We start from the raw sequence: 20,135 nt of genomic DNA on the forward strand, positions 1-20,135 counted from the left end.
GTGGTTTGATTTTTGCCTTGTCTGCCTAGTCCTTAAAGAAAACAGCTCTATTCGCCTAAGTGGCTGTGTTACTCCCACGCCCTCCTCCATCTCTCAGCTGCCTGTGCCTTAGTCCAGGCCATTAGTCTGACCACGATATCCCCCTGGCTGAGTGGCCTCGACTCACTGACAGCCTCTAAGAGTCAGTCTAAACGTCTTAATACATCCAGTCATGCGTTTGCAAATAGAGCTCCCGAGGGCCACTGAGCTCCTGCTCCCGCTCCCCTGGACACACTGAGCTGCCCTGGTCCCGCTCCACACCTGCCACCAGCCTGCCCAGCGCTCCCTTACCCTCAAAGACGGTGATCGCTGTGGTCAGCTTCCCCGGGGTTTTTTTCCCCATCAAGTGTAGACACCGCCTCCCATTGCTGCCTGCCACGAAAATGTTATCCCCTCATCACTGCTGGTGATCATTGAGCTTCAGCCGATGAATAACCTCTTGCTAGTCTCTGTAATCCACGTGGTCACACACTAGGTATTCACTGAACAGGTGTTGAAGGAGTGACAGCTGTTACCTGTTGACATTTGAGGACCCAGGGTTGTGGTAGTGCCACGCCATTCAATTGTGAGGGTGGATGAACCAGGGAAGTGGAGGTGAGGTTCCTGACAGGGTCTAAGTTGGGTTAAATAGTGTGTAGATGGGAATTGAGGGGAAGGGCGAGATACTTGGGTCAAAAGGAATGACAGAAGTTGCACTGAGCAAGCTGGCTCAGTGTTCGGCTGAGAGATTGCTTCCGTGCATCGGGACTTGACTGAATTTTCCCTCTCCAGAATTGAGGAGACCTTTTCCTGTTGATCCTTTGATTTCAGATGTGAGTGGCAGGGTCGCTGAACAAGAGCCAGAAACAACCCAGATGAACCTCGAAAGCCCCTTACAAAGAACCAGGCCTGTGGCCCTGGTGGCACTTCCTCTGAGGAGGCATTTGCAGGGTGGTGGGGAAGGGGGGGGTAACAGAATGTTAAGGGTTCTCTACATAGCTAGTGTTCTGTGTGTGTTTTCTTACTTAATTTCTGAGCACCCCAGACTGGCCGTAGAATAGGAAACACAAAGTCCTAGTACAGTTTCTCAAATTGTCCACCAGCACCCTTCCAAAGCCAAGGAGAGGATGGGCGATGCGGATCCCCTTAGGATCTGGGGGCAGAGTTTTAAACTCTGCAATTTTGGTTAAAGCTGCATGTGAGTATTTCATTCTGCTCCATTATAAGGTTTTCATCTAAAAACAGTGTTTCAAACAGCCAGTTAAATTGCTGTTCTTCAGGAAGCCCCTAATGCCTCGGAAGGATGAGCCGCAGTAAGGCCCACACACCCCACTTGCAGAAGCACAGCTGGAGAGTTTCAGCTCCGCATGGCTTGCGTGGCAGAGACAGCTCCAGTGCAGGGGCAAGAGAGTGACTTCCCGGCCCTGAGACCTTGGGCCTGTCTCAGTCCTCAAGGTCCAGGATGCCCCTGTCCTGGCCGGCTGTTGGCCCACTAGGTAGGGAAGAACCCCAACCTGCTGGTAGAGCAGGGCTCAGCTCTGGGTAGTGAGGGAAGCTGTATCCATAGTCCAGCCCCACTTCCAGAAGACAAGCTTTAAATGGCCCAAACACCCTGCAGGCCTGAATCCAATGCTTGGACCCCCATTGCCATCCTACCATATCACTGAACCACCTGGGTTCTCGTGATTTCATAGGTTGTTAAAATCAGCTTTTGGTGAGGGAGGGTATATAGCTCAGTGGTAGAGCGTGTGCTTGGCATGCATGAGGTCCTGAGGTCTCAGAACATTCATTAAAAAAATTGGTTGGCTGGCAATCTTTGGCGACCCTTGCAAGCATCACCCCAATTTCTGCCTTCATCTTCCCAAGGCATTCTCTCTGTGCATATGTCCGTGTCCAAATAAAAACCTATACCCTTTTATGAATGCCCGCTTAGTTGGGTTTTGGCAAAGGGGTAAATAATAAATTGACAACAAAAAGTAAAATAAACAAACATATGGCAGGGGGGAAGGTATAGCTCAAGCGGTAGAGCATGTGCTTAGCATGCACAAGGTCCTGGGTTCAATCCCCAGCACCCCCTCTAAAAGTAAATAAATAAACCTAATTACCCACCCCACCCCCCAAAAAAAAAACAACAAGCAAACAAAAATGTCAACCCAATAGTGATAACTTCTCCCTGGCTGTGGTGGATGTGCCGGGCCAGACCCCCAGAACCCAGGGCTCAACAAGGGCCCCAAACCCTCATTTGCACTTCCTAGAGTCACTATTTTATTTTGGTTTCTGTTTCAATATTTGTTCCCATGGAAACACAGATAAGTGACTAAGATGAGATTTTTAAGGACTCCAGTGAGAGACCGTGAGAACTGGCAATGACTATCAGCCCTTATTACATAAGCATCCAAAGTCCTACTCTTCTCTGGGCATTGATTTCTCAGGTATTTCATTATTTATTTCGAATTTTTCGTTCACTAACACTGCCTGTTTTTATTGGGCTGGTCGTTATTGCCCCCTGCTAGATGTAACAAGTCATGCCTGTTTGTGGGGTTTCCTTGTAAATAAGCACATTCAAGTTTTACTTTTTAAATGAGCCACATTTAAAGATGGTCTTAGTTCCGGAAGCAGCAGTTCAGGTGATGGGCAGAAACGGGACGTCGTGAGTGCCTAAGGGCCAGAGAGCATGGCCGAGGGACAGCTCTTTCCACGGACGGACCCATCTGTGCCCTTCAGAGTAGGTACCATTTATCGGTTAAGGGCGCGCGGCCTTTGGAGTTAGGAGTTGAAATTCCCATCAGACAGTCTACTAGCTCGGTCCCTGACTCCCAACATCCAAACCATCTGCTCTTTCTCCAGGACAGAGCCTTAATCCAACCATCTCTCCATCCCCATCCCCATCCCCATCCCCATGACCTCAGCCATGACATCTCCTGCCAGAGCCTCCCCTTCGCCTCCCAGCTTCTGCTCCTGCCCCACAGTCCATCCTTCCCGCAACAGTAACGGTGCTCTTTGGCTTTTTGTCTTTTTAAAAAGACATAGCTTTCATGCAATTCAGGATCTCAGTTCTAAAGTGTCCAGCTCAGTGGGTTTGGGCAAATGTCCTCACTCATGTAGCCCCCCTATCCCAGTTAAGATCTGACCCATGACCATCACAGAAAGTCCCTTGTGCCCCTAAACTCTAGGGCCTCAGCTCAATCACCACCCTGTTTATGAACCATCAGTGGCCTCTGTAGCACTTAGAATGAAACCCAAGCCCCTTATCACAGCCTGCAGGCTGGCAGGCCTGGGGCGGTCAACCCCTGTTGACCTGCTCCCCTCTCCCCATCTTCCCCAGACCTCCTTTCTCATTCCTGCCCCGGGGCATAACCTCTTCCTCTGAATCACTCCTATCTCCCCCCAGTATTCAGTTGGCTGGGTCCTGATCCCACCACAAGCAGAGGTGCCTCTGCAAGGAACCCTTCCCCAGCCTTCTCGAATAGTCCTCTCCCCTCTGCAGCCACAGTGATTCTCAGCTGGGGGACATTTGACAATGTCTGCAGACATTTTTGGCTGTTACATCTAGGGAGAGGCGAGACTGCTGCTGGCGTCCAGTGGGCAGAGATCAGGGATGCTATCAGATGCCCTTGAACGCACAGGACAGCCCCTACGGCAAAGAGTGACCCCACTCCAAGTGCCCACAGAGCCGAGGGTGAGAAGCGTGGGTCTAGCATGCGCCCTGTTTTACTTTCTTCATAGCATCTCTCACCATCTCCAAGGAGTCCACACACTGTCTCCTTCCAGAACGAACACACTGTCGTCCTCCCCTCCATGCCGACTGCTGATGTTTTATAATAACTATAAATGGAGTGTAACCTTTCAAATTATGAATCACTGTGTTGTACACCTGAGGCTTTTACATAATATTGTACATCAACTATTCTTCAATTTAGAAACTTCTCCATTGGACTTTTTTTTTTAAAGAAATGGTTTATTTTTTATTTTTAAATTTTATTTATTTATTTAATGGAGGTACTGGGGATTGAACCCAGGACCTCGTGCATGCATGCTAAGCGTGCGTTCCACCACTGAGCTATTCCCACCTCCCCCTCGTTAGATGTTTTGAATATGCGTGGTTTGTGGTGCATCAATCATGCTTCCGTCTAGCCTTTTTTTAAGACTCCCTCTTGGTCAGTCCTGCATTAGCGTGTTAGTACTCTTGCCAACAACCCTTCACTTGCATGCCCATTGCAGTGGTTCCGTTCTGGCGGGGGGGGGTAGCCTTGAAGCCTTCCAGCCAGCCCTGGTGAGGGCGGAATCCTCCTCATTTGCTGCGGTTTTACCAACCCCTGGAGGGCTTGGAGTTGCAAGGTCTTTCAACCCTGGACCCACTTGCCTGTAAGTGGAGAAAATAGCCAGCAGGGGGAGCACTCTGATTCCCTTTTTCTGGAAGACGCTTTGTGCAGTACATTTATCTAAGAGAGAGATTAGCAGGCTTTCCCATGAGACCCTTCTTAAATCTTTAAAAAAAAAAAAATCAAAACAGCTAAAAAAACACCACCATCAAAAACTTTGGTAAAGGTCCATCTGCCATGGACCAGCAATCCTATGCCTAGAATCTCACCCAGAGAGATTCTAGTCTAGGAGAGCTGACCACAGTAGTCACTCGCTTGTAGTAGAAAACCGCAGACAGGGGAACCACCCTTCATTAAGTCTATCAGATCAGCCCCTCTCAGACGTTAATGTGCGTGGCACCACCCAGGGATTTTGTTAAGATGTGGGGTCAGATTCCCTAGGTCTGGGGCGTGGCCAGGTGGTTCTGGTATTGTGGTTGGGGGTACTGGCTCACCAGCTGGACTGGAGACCCCAAAAGGCAGTGGCTTCAACAGCAGAACTGTGTTGCTGTGGCTGATCTGTCAACGAGCCGTCTGGCTGGAAGGAGTCAGGGCCCCTTCCATCCTTGCAGCCTTGCCCTGCTCTGCGTGGGCGGAGAGCTCGCCCTCCCAGTCACAGCCTAGCCAGCGAGCAGAGGCACAGTGTCATGGAGAGGGCGTGCCCCTTCTCTTTACGGGCAGGACCCCCATTCTGATGCCTCAGTTATGGCCACCTCCCATTAGTCAGAACTTAAGTCATGCAGAGCTGGAAGGTGGCGACTGGCAGTCTTCATTTGCAATGTCATGTCCCCAGCGACAATGTGAGCGCTGCGTTATTAGTGAAAAAGGGGGAACTGGATATTGGGCAACAATAGTGGCATTTGCCCTGAGAAGGGACCAGTTAAATAAACTATCGTTCATCCAGAAGCTGGAATATCCAGGCAGTAAGACAATGAGACAGATGTGTATAAACCACTACGGAAAGGCGTCGCTGACAGAGGTAAGTGGCAAAAATACAGTTGCAGGAGATATTAGTATCATCTCATTTTTATTTGGGGGGGATAAAATCAGTAGTTCACACAAGTATTCTATGCCTACATTGCTTAGTTTTAGAGAGTCAGGAATGGTTCACGGGAGGGTATGTATCCTCGGGGCATTAAGTGATAGAAAGGAGTTCTGGAAAGACAATAAAGGAGTGTCTCCATTCTTGGGCACGTCCACCCTCTCATGGAAGGGATTTGGGGCTTTCGATTTCTGGGAGGGGAAGGAGGCAGCCACACATTTGTGGGAGAACCCATCCCAAACCATGCCCCAGGCAAGCACTTGTCGCTTGATCCTCGTAACGAGCCAATGAGCAAAGGCAGTGGATGTCCGTTGGTTTTGTCTGTCCAGCTTACCCTCCCCCTTCTTCTAGAAATACCAATCTGACTTTCTTGGGGAACAACTCACAGCCTGCAGGGACAAAGAGCTTGCACTCTGTGGCCCAGACAACTGGTTCAGGAAGAGGCACGTGTCCCAGCATGGACAAAGGACGGTTAGGACTGTTGTCCAGTCTGCTGGGGACTCTTGGTTTCCTACTGGACTTGAACCTGCGTGGCTGTACCTGGAGCCTCTCAAGACCATGGTGAAGAAAAGGGCTGCTTGAGCACAAAGACCAGACAAGAGAGCGCAGCCAGTGAAATCAGGTCACATTGACATGATCTGAGACCCTGGATCCCACCAGACCTGAAGCTTGGCACGTTTCAATTGTGTAAGCCAATTAGTTTTGTGTAAGTCAATTAGTTTTGTGTAAGTTAGCTTGAACTAGATTAAATTAAATTAGTTTGAGTTGGGTTTCTGTAGTTGACACCCAATAGAGTGTTGAGTGATGCCCCTTCCTATTGCTTGAAGGAAAAAAAAATTTTTTTAACCATTGTTTGGAAAAGCTAGACCTAGGAAAGCCTTTATCTTGGAAAATTTGCTAAGCTTATGACAAAAAAATGGGGGAAATTTCACACCCAAATCCCAGGAACAGAGGAAGGGAGGTAAACTTGTGGAAGAATAATTCCAGTAGTGTGTCATGTGGAATTTCTCCTACAGACAGTGGGGAAGCCCTGTGAGTCAGGGTTCCAGCATGGGCGAGATAGCTCAGTGCAAAGAATTTAGCCAAATATTATTTCATAAAGGGACTGTGCTGTGAGATTTAGGCAGTTAGCGGCACCAGTGAGGGCTGGTGAAGCACCGTAGTAGAGTCATTGTGGGGAGCAGGTATCTCGAGGCTGGAAAGGAGGAAACAATGTTACAGAGCTCTGCAGAGCTGTGGCCATGGAGCAGCGGAGCCACTTTTGGGACCACAGGGAGGCAGCAAGCGGGGGGTGGGGGAGGTGTGGGGAGGAGGAAGGGACAAACACCCAACCACTCTCCTCTACCCTCCAGTCGCCTGCTGGTGCCTCCCACTGGCCAAGTCTAGGTGGATTCCAGAAAGCAAAGGAGGCCAGGTGATACAGTTCATTGAAATCAGCCTCCTGGGGCACAGAGCACAGTGGGAAGTGTGGAAAAGGGATCCGGGGTGGGAGATGTGGTTGAACAGTAGAGATTAACCATCTCCTCCTGGAAGGTTGCAGAGGAAGAACTGAAAGCGGGTAGGACTTGAAGCTAGCTGGGAGACATATGGAAATTGAGGCAAGAAATTGTAAAAGCCTGAACCAGGACTGTAGTATAAAACTTGGGCGGGGAGGCAATGAGTGCAAGAGGGAGAATCAATGAGACTGACTCTGGGGTCTGAAGAGTGGAGGGGAGGAGTCTAGGAGGACCCCCACATTTCTGATTTGGGGAACTGCTGGTAGCCAAGGGAAGGGATCCTAGAGGCTAAGAGTAGGTTTCATAGTGGAGGGAATAGCAGAGAGTTTGCTTTGGGTCTTGCTGAGGCAAGGATCCTGGGAACAGCCCAGAGGAGCTGCCTAGTTTGCATCTGGGATTAAGTCATGTGGATATGATATTTGTTCCTTAGCTCCTAGCCCAGAGCCTGGCACAATGTAGGTACTCAGAAAATATTTGTTGGAGGGAGGGAGGGATGGATGGATGGATGGGTAAGTAGATGGATGAACGGGTTTCTGGATGGATGAATGGTAGGTGGGTGGGTGGGTGATTGAAAGGGTGGGTGGATGAACTGATAGATGGATGGATGGATGGATGTTTAAGGAAGAGGTCTTAGGTAGAGACATCAGTTTGGGATTATCCATCAGAGGTGATGGCTGACACCATGGAAATGGAAATGGATGTAGAATAAAGTTTCAAGTAACATCATCATCTGAGAAGCAGAAAGGAGCCTGGGTGCCTGAGAAGGATGATTAAAAATTCAAAGAGGCAGGAGAAAGGAGGTGGGGGCGGCAAGGGAAAGTTCACTCTCAGAAGCTGGAGAGGGCACATTTCAGGGAAGGAGAAAGCCACATCCTCAAAGGCTGCCTGTCAAGAGATAAAAGTCTGGGAGGAGAAGCCAAGCATGCATGTGTGACAGAGGAGGCCATCAGCAGGGTAGGGGCAAGTGCGTTGTCCCCGGGGAGTCAGGGGTACCGGATGGCGGAAGTTGGTTGGGTTCCCTGAGTCACACTCTGAGTTGGAGATCTGAGTGGAGGCGGTTTGCTGGGAAGTGCCCACGGAGGACACTTGTGAGAGAGTGAGGGAGGCAGGACTGGGAAGCGGGAGAAGCTGCAACAGAGACCTGAGCCCACCTCCAGGGAACGTGCAGCTGGGATGACCCTCAGAGAAGCCTGGACCAAGGGAGGAGCGTTGACTTCCCGCCCCCACCCACCCCGACACACACTGACCCTCACTGGGTGCAGGGAAGGCTGCTGCTTTCGGTCCAGGACAATGCCTGGGGAGCAGCTCAGCTGGGAGCCATCAGTGACACGCAGAACAGCCACACCAGGTGGAAATGGTTGAGACCATCTCAACCACAGACACTGAAAACAGTCACTAAAGTAAGAGCACACATCTGCTTAGCACTTGCAGAATGAAACTCGACAGCTGGCATGGATTAGCTCATCGAAGCCTCACCACCAGCTACCCCGTGTGGGAGGCACTCTTCTCTCCTTCATTTACGAGATGCTGAAGCGGCCCCAGGGAGGGGCGGTGGCTTGCTCGGGTCACGCACCGTGGCGCCTAAAAGCAGAGTCACGTGTCTTTGCGGCACCGCCGGAGATTAAGAACGTGTTCTGTGTGTGTTTCCTGTGATGAGAGACAGGACGCCGTGTGTCCTTCCCGAGCAGGACAGCAGGGTCCTTATTGCAAAGCTTACCCGGTGCTCATCCCAGGTAAGACGCCCTTCCAAGCGCTACGCTCGGATGTTTGAGGGTCGAAAGCAGTGCCCTGGTCACCAGAGCCCCAGCGGTGACATGGCTGGGGAACGGAAGTCCTTTCTGTTTCACTCCTCAGTCCACACAGAGGCTCCGCTTGGGCGGCTTCTCTGCTCCATCAGGAGCCCAGGCGGCTGCAGCCGTCCTGCCCCCTGCACGTGCCTCCAAGGCTGTTTCAGAGGTCACCACCCCGACCTGAGGGAAGGCAGGAAAGAGTGGCAGCTTGGGACCCGAGCTCCTTCTCTTTAAAAAAAATTTTATTTTTGAGAACTTTTTTGGGGGGAAAGTAATTAGATTTTTAAATTAATTGATTGATTGATTTTAATGGAGGTGCTAGGGACTGAACCCAGGACCTCGTGCATGCTAGGCATGTACTCTACCACTGAGCTATACACCCCCCAGCCCTGAATTCCCTCTTAAGTAAGGGAGGGATGACCCTCAGAAGCCTGGACCGAGGGAGGAGTGTTGACTTCCTCGCCCCCCACCCACCCCGACACACACTGACCCTCACTGGATCCAGGGAAGGCAGGAGTCACCTAGATCCTGTCCCCTCCTGTTCCACTGGCCACACTCGGCCACACGTGTCACATGGGGAGGGAGAAGGGCAGATTTTGCTGGCCAATTCCCACCTCAGATAACCCTTTTATTTCATCCTTACGACAACCCTATTTGACAAATGGGGAGACTGAGGCACAGGGCAGTGAAGCAGAGAGGTGGCCGTAAGCCACAAAGTTGATAGAGCCAGGTTTTAAACAGACACGGAAGGCAGAGCCCAGGGACCCGAGGACCGCCACACAGCTGGCCCCACACTGGCACTCGCAGGCTGCCAAGGACAAAGGACCGTCACTAAACCACCTCTTGGAACCCAGATGTGTGCTCGTGGCAGTTCTGGTCAAGTTGACTTTCATGGGACCCTGTTCCACTCCAGTAATCCCCAAGTGTATGGAAGTCACACTCCATACTTCAACCTCCGTGTCGCAGATGACCTGCTGTTAAAGTGTTTAGTGATTAAAGAGAGTCCTTGTTGATTCATTAACGATCCGCTCTACACTGACCGGCAAGGTCTCCCGAGTTACAAACAACTGTCTCTCACAGACCCTACTGCCACGAGCAGGCTTCCCAGGTAGGGCCTGCTTTAATGCACCTTTTAGCGAATTGTGTGGCTTGGGGTTCAGACAGCACATTTCCAAGAGTTTTCCCAGATGCCCGGGCTCCTGTCAAATTTGTCACAGTGCAGTGATTCTCAGGCTTTTGGGTCTCGGGGTCCCTTTACAAGGAAGGACCCCGTCATTTCATTTATGTGGATTATCAATACAGAGATATTGACCAAATTAGATGTTTAAATGAAGAAACCATTTACAATATCAATTAATTTTAAAAGAACAAAACGACCTCATTGCATGTTAAGTAAATAACATTTTTTATGAAAAACAGCCATATTTTCCCCAAAAGATCGAGTGAGAAGAGTGGCATTGTTTTACATGTTTGTAAAGCTCTTTGATGGCTGGTTTCACAGGAGAAAGCTGGTTATTGACACCTGCTTCTGCATTCAGCCTGTCGGGATGCCTCATGCCCTGTAGCTTTCCAGAGATGCCACTGGACATTCATGAAATAATGAGAGAAGAAAGAAAAATAACACCTTAGTATTACGAAGAATGTCATATGGATTAATCTCCAGTCTTTCTGATCAAATGGCTCGGTCCCGTTATTATGACATCTCCTTTTTCGGAGGAGAAAGTCTGGATTCAGGCAGATTTCCACGAGGTCACGCAGGTAGGAGCAGAGGAGCCAGGAGGAGGGCAGGGATGTGCCCCCATCGGTGGCCTCTTCACCAGAACACTGTCCTGCTGCCCGTGGGGATGAAAGGCCACCCAGGTTTGTGAGAAACGTGCCTCTCGGAGCGGGGAACGGGGGAGGGGTGGGGACACAGTGTTTCCAGGGTGAAGCCATCAGAAGGAGAAAGAGTGAGCCTTGACATTCTCAGTGGCAACTCAACAGAAGGCCGGCAGCCCGAGGTTAACTGGGGTTAGGTCCGGGGAGAGGGAAGGAGCCAGTGCGGACCCAGAACCTCCTACCAAGACACAGGTGCATCCCTGTGGCATCTCATTTTATCCTCGTTTTAGCCCCTGTGGAGCAGGCATTGCAAACACGTGGTGGCACCTGTGGAAGCTGAAGGTTCAGACAGGCTGGGTGACTCACCCCAGGCCTCACAGTTACTAAGTCAAAAAAATATATCTCATTTTACCCTCGAGCTGGGCTCCTTGCATCACCCTTGCCTGCTGGCCAGGAAAGCTTACCGATTTCAGGGTGTTTAGGGTTTGCTCTTCTCAGTTGTTACTATAAATAGCAACATTGGAGGACAGTGTGTGTTGGGGGGGAGGGGGTGAAGATGTGTTTCTAAAAAGCTGTAGAAGATACAGGACAGAATCGTGACCTTATGTAGAGCTCAGCCTGGATTCCAGACGAGCAGGGCGTGTGACTTGGGGACATAGGGTAAGATTCTGGGACCAATACCATCGTGTGCGTCCCTCCATCCAGCCCCCTGTCCCCTGGCCACCAAGTAATGCTCTGACAATTCAGCTCAGTTGTGACTCTGTCTCCCTGGAGGCAGCGTCAGGTCCCGCAGGTTAAGGGCTCAGTCCTCCAAGACACCCCCCACCATTTCAGACACCAGTCACCAATCCAGGTTGCCGTGGGCTTCTGATTCACCCGCTCTAGATCGGAGTTTCCAAAGGCTCTCCCTCTTCAGGTTTGATCAGTTTGCTAGAGACGCTCATGGAACTCAGAGAAACATTTTACTTACTAGATAACCAGTCTGTTACAAAAGGATATAACTCAGGAACAGCCCGGTAGACTCACAGGGCAGGGCCTGGGGAAAGGGTATGGAGCTTCCACGCTCTCTGAGCACACTCCTCTCCCCAAACCTCCACGTGTTCATCAACCCAGAGGCTCTCAGAATCCCATCCTTTTGGGTTTTGATTATATAGTCATGACTGATTAGATCACAGGCCATTGGCAGTTGATTCAACCACCAGCCCCTCTCCTGCTCCAGGTGGTCGGGATGGTGGGGGTGGGTACCAAAAAAATCCCAACCCTCTAATCACCTGGCTAGTTCCCTTGGCAACCAGCCCCCAAACACAGATGAGGTCCGGAAGTCACCTCACCAACAAAAGACACCTTGCTCGCTCTGGTCACTTAGAAAGTTCCAAAAGTTTTAGGAGAGCTGTGACAGAAATGGGGACAAAGACCAAGTATGTATTTCTTACTATAAGTCACAATATCACACAGGGTCACAAACTGAATGCTATATGCATTGCTTGATATATATCGAGTCGTCCCTCAGTATCTGGCGGTGGTTTGTTGCAGGACCCCCCCGTGGTTACCAAAATTTGAGGATGCTCTAGTCCCTTATATAAAAGGGCATAGTGTCTGTATGTAACCCACACATGTCACATCCTCCCACATCCTTTAAATCATCTTTAGATTCCTTATTCTGCCTATTACAAGGTAAATGCTACTTAAATAGTTGCTGGCACGTGGCAAATTCTAGTTTTGCTTTTTGAAACTTTCCAGATCTTTTTTTTTTTCCCCTGAATACTTCCGATCCATGGGTAGTCAAATCTCAGGATGCAGAGCCTGTGGATACAGAAGGCTGACTGTGCAGCATTTTAGCTGTTTTTAGTTAATTCCAAATTACTTGCCAATCCCTATAAATCAGGAGCGTTCATATAAAAGTCCGTACTTTGGGATTTCTCTTGGGAAATCAGGTGCTTTGAAACCGTGGGACCTACATTCCCATGTGGAGGTGCTGGGCTGGCACTGACTCCCGGGAATAAGATTTGAGTAAGGGCCACTGCCTTCACCACCAGAGAAGCAAGACCTGCATCTGCTAAACTCACTGACTGCACATCCCACCCTATTTTTTTTCAGGCATCATTTGCATAAAAAGCAACACACAAATCTCATCCAGTCCAACGGGTCTGAACAATGGTATGTGCCCGTGTAATCACCTCCCCGCTTAGGGTATGGGAATCTATTAAATACTCCCCATAAAGTGCTCTGGTCAGTTCTTACCTCCCACGCTCTGACTTCCATCACCATAGATTCATCTTTCCTGTTTTTGAACTTCATATAAATGGAATCACAGAGGGTGGACTTGCTTGTGTCTGGCAGGTTTCTGGGATTCACTCATGGCGTTACGTGTCAGGAGTTAGTCCTACTGGAAACAACTGTGGTTTTCCATGAAGTATGCCGGTGGTGCGGATTGTCCGCTGATCTGCCGACGGACATCGGGCTATTTCCGCTTTGGGACGATGGTGAGCAGGGCTGCTCTGAACATTTGGGTACAAGGCTTTGTGGAACATGTGTTTTTCAATTCTCTTGATACATACCTATGCGTGGAATTTGCTGGGCTTATAAGGTAGGGGTTTGTTGACTTGCTAAGAAACTTCCAAAATATTCTCCAAACTGGCTGAACCATCTTTCTCTCCTGTTTTCTACAGCACCAAGAGAGGGTTAAAAAAAAGCACCTGGCAATCAGAGAGACTGTTGGAGGTGACACACCAGTGGCCCGTGGGCCACAATCACCCCCTTATTGATTTATAGTCCTGAAGCTAAAATTATGGACTTCCCATCTTTCTAGAACAATTGGAAGGTCTGACCCCACTGGGCCTGTGTTTCCCCAGTTGGAGGTGAGTTGTGGCTGTCCCCTTCACCTGGGACATGGCTCAGCTGTTCACAGCCCCACCTGACCCGCCTGTCTCATCCACGTGCTTTGTCTGTAGCCACCTTGACCCTGGAACATAACCGTGGTTCCCCAGACATGACCCCAAGAAGTCAGGGCTGGACCTCAGGTGGGTGGAACAACGTGCCCCCCACTGCCCTCCTGGTGATGAATCCTCTGGCGGCAGATCACAGGGTCAAGTTGTCTGTCCTTTCCCTGCTCTGTCTGTCTGCCCACCTCCTCCAATCCTAGCTGTTCCTTCTGGACACTGGTCCCCCCAGGCTGGCCACCAGCTGTAGGCCCTGCTTCATGCTGGTGTCAGGCCAATTGCTAAGTCTCTGCACATCCAGGCCGCCCTGCGTCCAGCGGGATGTGTCTCTGAGCCGCCCCGCTGCCCCCGTAGCATTGTGGGATGAAATGCCAGAAATGGGGGTTCCCGCCCTGGTTCTGCCTCTCGCAGCTGGTGACTTGGTCAAGTTACGCACCCTTCTCTTCCCCTTTCTCAGTAAAATGGAGATACTAACAGGATCTGTCCTAGAGGCGTGTTGGAAACACCAAGCGAGCAGAGACACAGAAGCTTTTCGACCAGAGCGCCATGCTTCCTGACCTGCTCTGCGCCAGGGGCTGCCCCCGCCCAGGGCCCAGGCAGGCCAAGGGCAGGGGAGAGGTGGGCCGGAGGTCAGGACTGTGGTGGGGGGCGGGGTGGCCACGACCCTGCCCCAGGCAGCGGCTGCCCTGTGGCCATGTGGGCCTGGTTTGGCCAGGCCCTCAGATGGTTCTAGTAAAGTGGGAAATCCAGAGTGTTATTCAAAATCTCTCGTTTTGCAAATGCTAGTAACTCTTTTTTTTTTTTTAATTTTGAATGCTCTGAGTATCCAGTAAAAGCCTTCCACTGTCCCCCACTGCCTGTCCTCGTGTTGTGGGCTGGACTTCGGTCACTCCTGACAACTCCTCTGGGCTGCAGGCGCCTGTCTTTGTCCTGCCTTGGTCTGGAGAGTGCACAGGAAAGGAGCCGAACAAAGGTGGTCACTGTTATGCGGCTGCAGCGGTGGGGCTGCTTCAAGTGCCCTCCTGGGACTTCTCCTCTGTCCCCTGCCTCCCCTGCCAGCATCTGCCCTCCCCCTTCCTCCGGCTCGTCCCAAGCCTGCCTGTCCCCAGCGTGGAGGCGGGCCAGTGGCAGAGCGGGTGAGGGGAGCAGGACGGTGCCCCAGGCTGCAGCAGCTCCCCTCCCCTTCCTGACCATGGGCCCCCCACCAGGTGAGGACCCAGAGAAGGTGAGGCTCTGTGGGCGGAGCTCACGTCAGGCCATCTTCCCCATGGGGGCCTGCATGGAGTTCAAGTTCAAGTTCAAGGGGCTGGGGCTGGCCCCAGGACCTCTCCCCTACCCCTGGGAGATCATTCACGGCTCCTCTGACCCCTGCTGCCGCCAAGGCTGGAATTTGGAGTTTGACCTGTGAGGAGCCTCTCTCAACAGCAGGCGGTGCCGGAGGGAGGGCCACCGCTGTCCTCTCAAGCCTGCAAGGGCAGAGGAGCCCAGTTCCTCCCTTCTCACAGACACCTCTGTCTCCTCTTTCTCGGACACCACCGACAGGACCCAGGCCAGGTGGACTCTGTCCCCAGAGGAAGGTAAGATTCCTGCCACCCTCACCCCTCCACCTGATACCCATTCTGCCAACTGGGGAATCTGCGCAGGGGACTGGAGACAGTGCTGGCAGGAAGGATGGCAGGGCGGGGGCACCCAGCTCCTCTTCTGGGAGAGGACTCATCCTGCGCCCGGCAAGCGGGATGTGTCTGGCAGGGGTGGGTACAGCCAGCGCACCTGGCATGGGTCCCAGCTCTTCCACTTAACCAAGTTCAGGGCCAAGGGGCGGATCATTTCACCTCACTGAGGCTCAGGTTCCTTATCTGTCAGTTGAGACCGTGAACCTCAGCACAGCCCAGCCCACAGGTGTGGTGTCCTCATGACCTGAGAGATAAGGAGGGGAAGCCATCCACATAAACAGCAAAACGCTGGGAGATGTGTTGCCGCGAGGCAGCCGCTCTTAACTGTAAGGCAGACAGGAGCCACTGGTACACGGCTGACACGTGCAGAGCGCATCACAGCCCGGGCCAGGTCGAGCTGGCGCAGCTGCCCGAATTCACAGGCAGAGCCCGCGAGCCATTAAGAAACGTGCCCAAGCTCACACAGACAGTGAGTTGGCGAAGCTGAGACTCAGCTCCCACGGCCATGAGCTTATCCACAACATCTGGTTTTCCAGTGACATCTTGACAAGTGATTCTGGGGAAGCGACTGGGAGATACCCTCCTCCTACTCTGAGGGGGTCACAGTCGCCAGGGTGTATACAGCAAAGGCTCAGATAATTCCACATTTGTTTGTTATCCCAGTGTTCATCGAGTGCCTGCTTTGAGGGCACAATGTGAGTGAGGCGGACATGGCCCCTGCCTTCGTGGGGCTTACCATGCAGCGGGGATGGGCGGCAGTGAGAGAATCATACAAACCAAATGGCATGTTTGATTCAACAGGGGTGAGAGGTCATGTTTGCTATGATGGCAAATCATTTGGGGATCCAGCTTAGACTGAAGCCAAGAGAAGGCTTCCCGGGGGGGGGGGGGGCGGTGACAGTGGGGCGCCATCTGAAGGGTGAGTAGGAGTTTCTCAAGCCAAGAGTGTAGGGAAGAGCATTCCAGGCAGAGGGAACAGAACAGCAAAGACCCTGAAGCAAAACAGTGCTCCAGGGATAGATAGAAGACCGTGCGGGATGAGGCTGGGGCCACGGCAGAGCGCGTCAGACAGTGCTGAGATTCTTGGAGCAGGAAAAGGAACTGACCTGATTTATGCTCAAAGATCCCTCGGGCTTCCATGTGAAGGGTGGAGGAGGAAGCCAGAATGGCCTCAGGGAGGCAAGGTGGGAAGTACATGCTCCAGTCTACATGGAAGTGACAGTGGCTTGAATGAAAGCGATAGAAGTAAAGGTGAGGGAAAATGGATGGATTCAAGCTCGTCTTTGGAAGTAGAAAAGGGTGGAACTAGAGTTCAGTAGATTCCAGAAGTTGAGAAAGGGACGTTGTACGGTCTTTGGTGGGATGTTTGTGAGCCCCGGCAGCCTTGGTGCTTAGGCACCATGCCCAGCAGATAGGAGGTGCTTACAGACCACTGGATGAGTGAGTGAATGAATGAATGCAAGACTTAAGGATGACTCGGGTTTCTGGCATGAGAAGCAGAGTGGATGAAGCTGCCATTTCATGAGATGGGAGGACTGGCAGCCATTGAAGACCATGGTCTCCGAGTTGGATGTGTTGCATTTGAGACGCTGACCCGGCATTCTCAGGAGAGCCCATGCTGTCATTTGGATGGATAGGTCTGGGGCTCCCAACATGCTCTTGTGACATCTAGTCTCTCTAGGAGTCCTGAGCCCAGGTCCTCACTGAAAAGGTGAGGCAGGTGGAGGAGAAAGCTCGCCTGGGTCCCTTGCACTCAAACTTGTTAGCAGGGACACTCTTTGGGGAAAGCTGCCAGGCCCTACTGTGCCTGTGGCTTCCTCCCTAATGGCCAGAGCTGTGGCTCTTTCCGACAGGCTGGGGACAGTCCCAGCCTCTGCTTCATCTCAAAGACCCGTGGCATCTGTCCTCTGGGCCTTCGTCCAGAGACCTGCTTCTAATGAACCGCAGAGCATCCGCTGGCTGAGGAGGCCGGAGGTGGTCCTCCTTCAGGTCTCCCTTCTGCAGTTTTAGGCTCTGGCCTCCCGGCTCAGCGTTACAGAACTGACCCCCTGCCTCTGGTTGGGCTGCCTCCACCATCCCCCTCTCTGGGCATCCTGGACTTGAGCCAAAGACCGGGCTTGTGGCCTTGGACTGGAAGGAAAGGGTGTGAGTGCCTACCGGCCTGGGAGGTGTGGCCTCTGCAAGCCCTTGTGTCACCTCGGGAATTTTCCCTGCCAAGGGCCCACATGCTGAGCAATGGTTAGGAACTTGAAGGTCAAGCCCAGGTTGAAGCCCCAGGTCAGTCATTTACCAATGGCGTGACCTGTGCCCTTGGGGCCTCAGCCTGGGCTTTGTTTTCTCCACCTGTTCAATGGGGTTAACCAGACACCCGACTTCTTAGGGGTGCTATGTGCTTAAAAGGAGACTCATACATGTAGCGGCCAGGGTCTGTCTGACCACAAAATCTATGATCATTTTTTTTTTTTAGTGATTTTACAAGAAGGAAGGAGACAGACCAAGTATTCTGGGCCTGATCAAATCCATAATGAACTTGATTAATACTTTTAGCAAAACTGATGTAGGTCTGATTCATATCCCCATCTTATAGACGGGGAAACTGAGTATTGGAGAGATTATTTGCTCAAGATCACGGAACTAATAAGAGGTAGAGTGGAGACTTGAACCAGGAAATGCAGTTCTAACATCTTTACATTTGATCACGACACATCTGTTTCCCAGGGAGTTTTTGTCAATAATTAAACTTGTAATTAATTAGATGGCCATTGTCATCTTTGGCCGGGGCAGGGTCCTCCCTTAGTTTATCTCTCTGTCCCTCTGTCTGCTTCTCCCTTTCTCTGTCTCTGCTAATGTGTTTGCTATTCTTCAGCAAATGTGCCCACATCCTGGCAAAACTGTACTATATTTGGTACTATATTTTCTGTCTCAGAATGCATTTAGTAGACACGTGTGGTTTTATGCTGTACACCTTGTTCCGTTTGTTTCTTTTTCTTCATTGCAAAATATTTCAGGCGCACACAAGTCATAAAGAATAACGTAGCCCACTCAGTGGACACACAGGAGCCAGACTGAAAACCAAAGGCAGCGAATACAGTCAGAGCCCTGCCCCCTTCCCCATCTTTGTTTCACACTGGGGTGCGGAAAATTCCCACATCTGCTCTGGCAAATGATGTAAGTGGCCAAAAGGAAAAGGGTGAGCAGGCAACCCTGCTTGCTGAGTTTCCTCTGTTCTTTGGCCAGTTGGCAACCACAAGGGCAGGGTGTTCTTGCAAACAAAGCCCTTGTTACCGCACCCGCTTTGCATAGACTCCAATTAACCCTGGCCTCCCACAGGGGAGGGGCCCTCAGGAGGTGAAGCCCTCCCAGGGCGGTGCCACGGATGGCTCTGGGCACGCACAATGCTGCAAGGGGCTGGGTGAGAACCTGCAAGGATGGGGGCCAAGTCCACAGTGCCCAGCACAGAGCCTGGCATACAGCTGGTGCCTAATGAATGTTTATGGGAAAGAAACAGAGGTAGAGGAGGTCGAGGGGAGGGTATAGCTCAGTGGTAGAGCGCATGCTTAGCATGCCAGAGGTCCTGGGTTCAATCCCTAGTACCTCCGTTAAAAAAAAAAGGACCCAGAGATAGAGGGAGGGGAGGAGTGAAGAAGGGGAGGAGGAAGGGAGGAAAGGAAGGCAGACCAGCCAGTACTAGATGACACAGTGAGCTTCGGTGCAAGACCTGGGTTCGAATCCCACCTCTGGCACTTCCTGTGACCCAGAAAGTGGCGCAGCCAGGACCCGAACCCAGCTCCCTCTCACCTCTTGGCGGCTCCATTTCCCACCTGTAAGATGGAGGTGTACTATGTTTGCCTCAGGGGGCTGGCAAGGATGAGATAAGAGGTCATGTGTAAGGTGAGCTGCAGGCCTGGCACTTCCATAAATAGTGCTCAGTAAGTTTTAGAGATTATTACTGTTACAGCGACAGTAATAATGGCTTTGCTGAACCAGGGCCTGCGGAGGGATCCGTCTGGAGTACGTGGCTGAGGCAGCCACACTTGGTGTCCGCAGCTTCTCTGGCGCATTCTTCTAGGTCCTATTCCCACCCTGAAGACACAGACGGTCCCTCCTGGCCGCCGACAGGGCCCCCACCTCCCTGGGACTCGGGAAGAGCCTGGAGCCGGTGCCAGCCTGCCCGGAGCCGGTGATGAATGACTTGTTTATCTGCTCCCACCCCTCTCGGTGCCTGGCAGGCAGAGGCCTGGAAGGGGCAGCTGGGAGCGGCGCTGTGGACGGGGGAGGGCTGGCTCACCAGTCTGTCCGCTGCCCTGCCTCCCTTGTTCCTCCGTTTCCTCCCTTTCAGACTGCTGGGTTCTAGAACAATCTGCCCCACTCCCCAGTTCAGGGTCCATCTCCACCTTAAGCTGCTTCCTATGCCCCTTGTCCCCATCTTCCCCAAGCCCCCTGTTTTGGAAGCAGCAAAGTACATCAAAGCAGTTGAAGTGTTTGAAAAAATACAGGTTCTGAAACTTCCTACCCTGTTGGTGGGAAGTAAATTGGTGCAGACACTCTTGGGGACTATATGGAGGTTCCTTAAAAAACTAAAAGCAGAGGTACCATATCATTCTGCAGTCCCACTCCTGGGCATAGATCCAGAGGAAACTCTAATTCAAAAAGACACATGCACCTCAATGTTCGTAGCAGCACTATTTACAATAGCCAAGACGGGAAACAGCCTAAATGTCCATTGACAGATGACTGGATAAAGAAGTTGTGGTATATTTATACAGTGGAATACCACTCAGCCATAAAAAAGTATGCAATAATGCCAATGCAGCAACATGGATGGACCTGGAGATCGTCACACTCAGTGGAGTAATTCAGATAGAGAAAGACAAATATCATATGATATCACTTATATGTGGAATCTAGAAAAAAAATGACACAAATGAGCTTATTTACAAAACAGAAACAGACTCATAGACATAGAAAACTTATGGTTACCAAAGGGGAAAGGGAGGG

General features: G+C 51.4%; 1 protein-coding gene across 3 annotated transcripts in view; it reads left to right on the forward strand.

Moving 5' to 3' along the window:
* Positions 1-8,512: 8,512 nt before the first annotated feature.
* SLC5A11 (solute carrier family 5 member 11) overlaps positions 8,513-20,135 on the forward strand; it is a 56,616-nt gene continuing 44,993 nt past the window's right edge. Inside the window, exons 1-8 of one of the 3 annotated variants that reach the window (XM_031433025.2) lie at positions 8,513-8,650; positions 10,209-10,567; positions 12,623-12,682; positions 12,866-13,008; positions 13,195-13,383; positions 13,477-13,545; positions 13,922-14,437; positions 15,007-15,041. The gene's annotated coding sequence lies outside the window, so the exon portion shown is untranslated. The remainder of the gene's footprint in view (positions 8,651-10,208; positions 10,568-12,622; positions 12,683-12,865; positions 13,009-13,194; positions 13,384-13,476; positions 13,546-13,921; positions 14,438-15,006; positions 15,042-20,135) is intronic. The other 2 variants (XM_064478530.1, XM_064478531.1) reach the window with 2 other exon arrangements.

Source organism: Camelus dromedarius, chromosome 24 (genome assembly GCF_036321535.1).
Source record: "Camelus dromedarius isolate mCamDro1 chromosome 24, mCamDro1.pat, whole genome shotgun sequence".
Lineage (NCBI taxonomy): Eukaryota > Metazoa > Chordata > Mammalia > Artiodactyla > Camelidae > Camelus > Camelus dromedarius.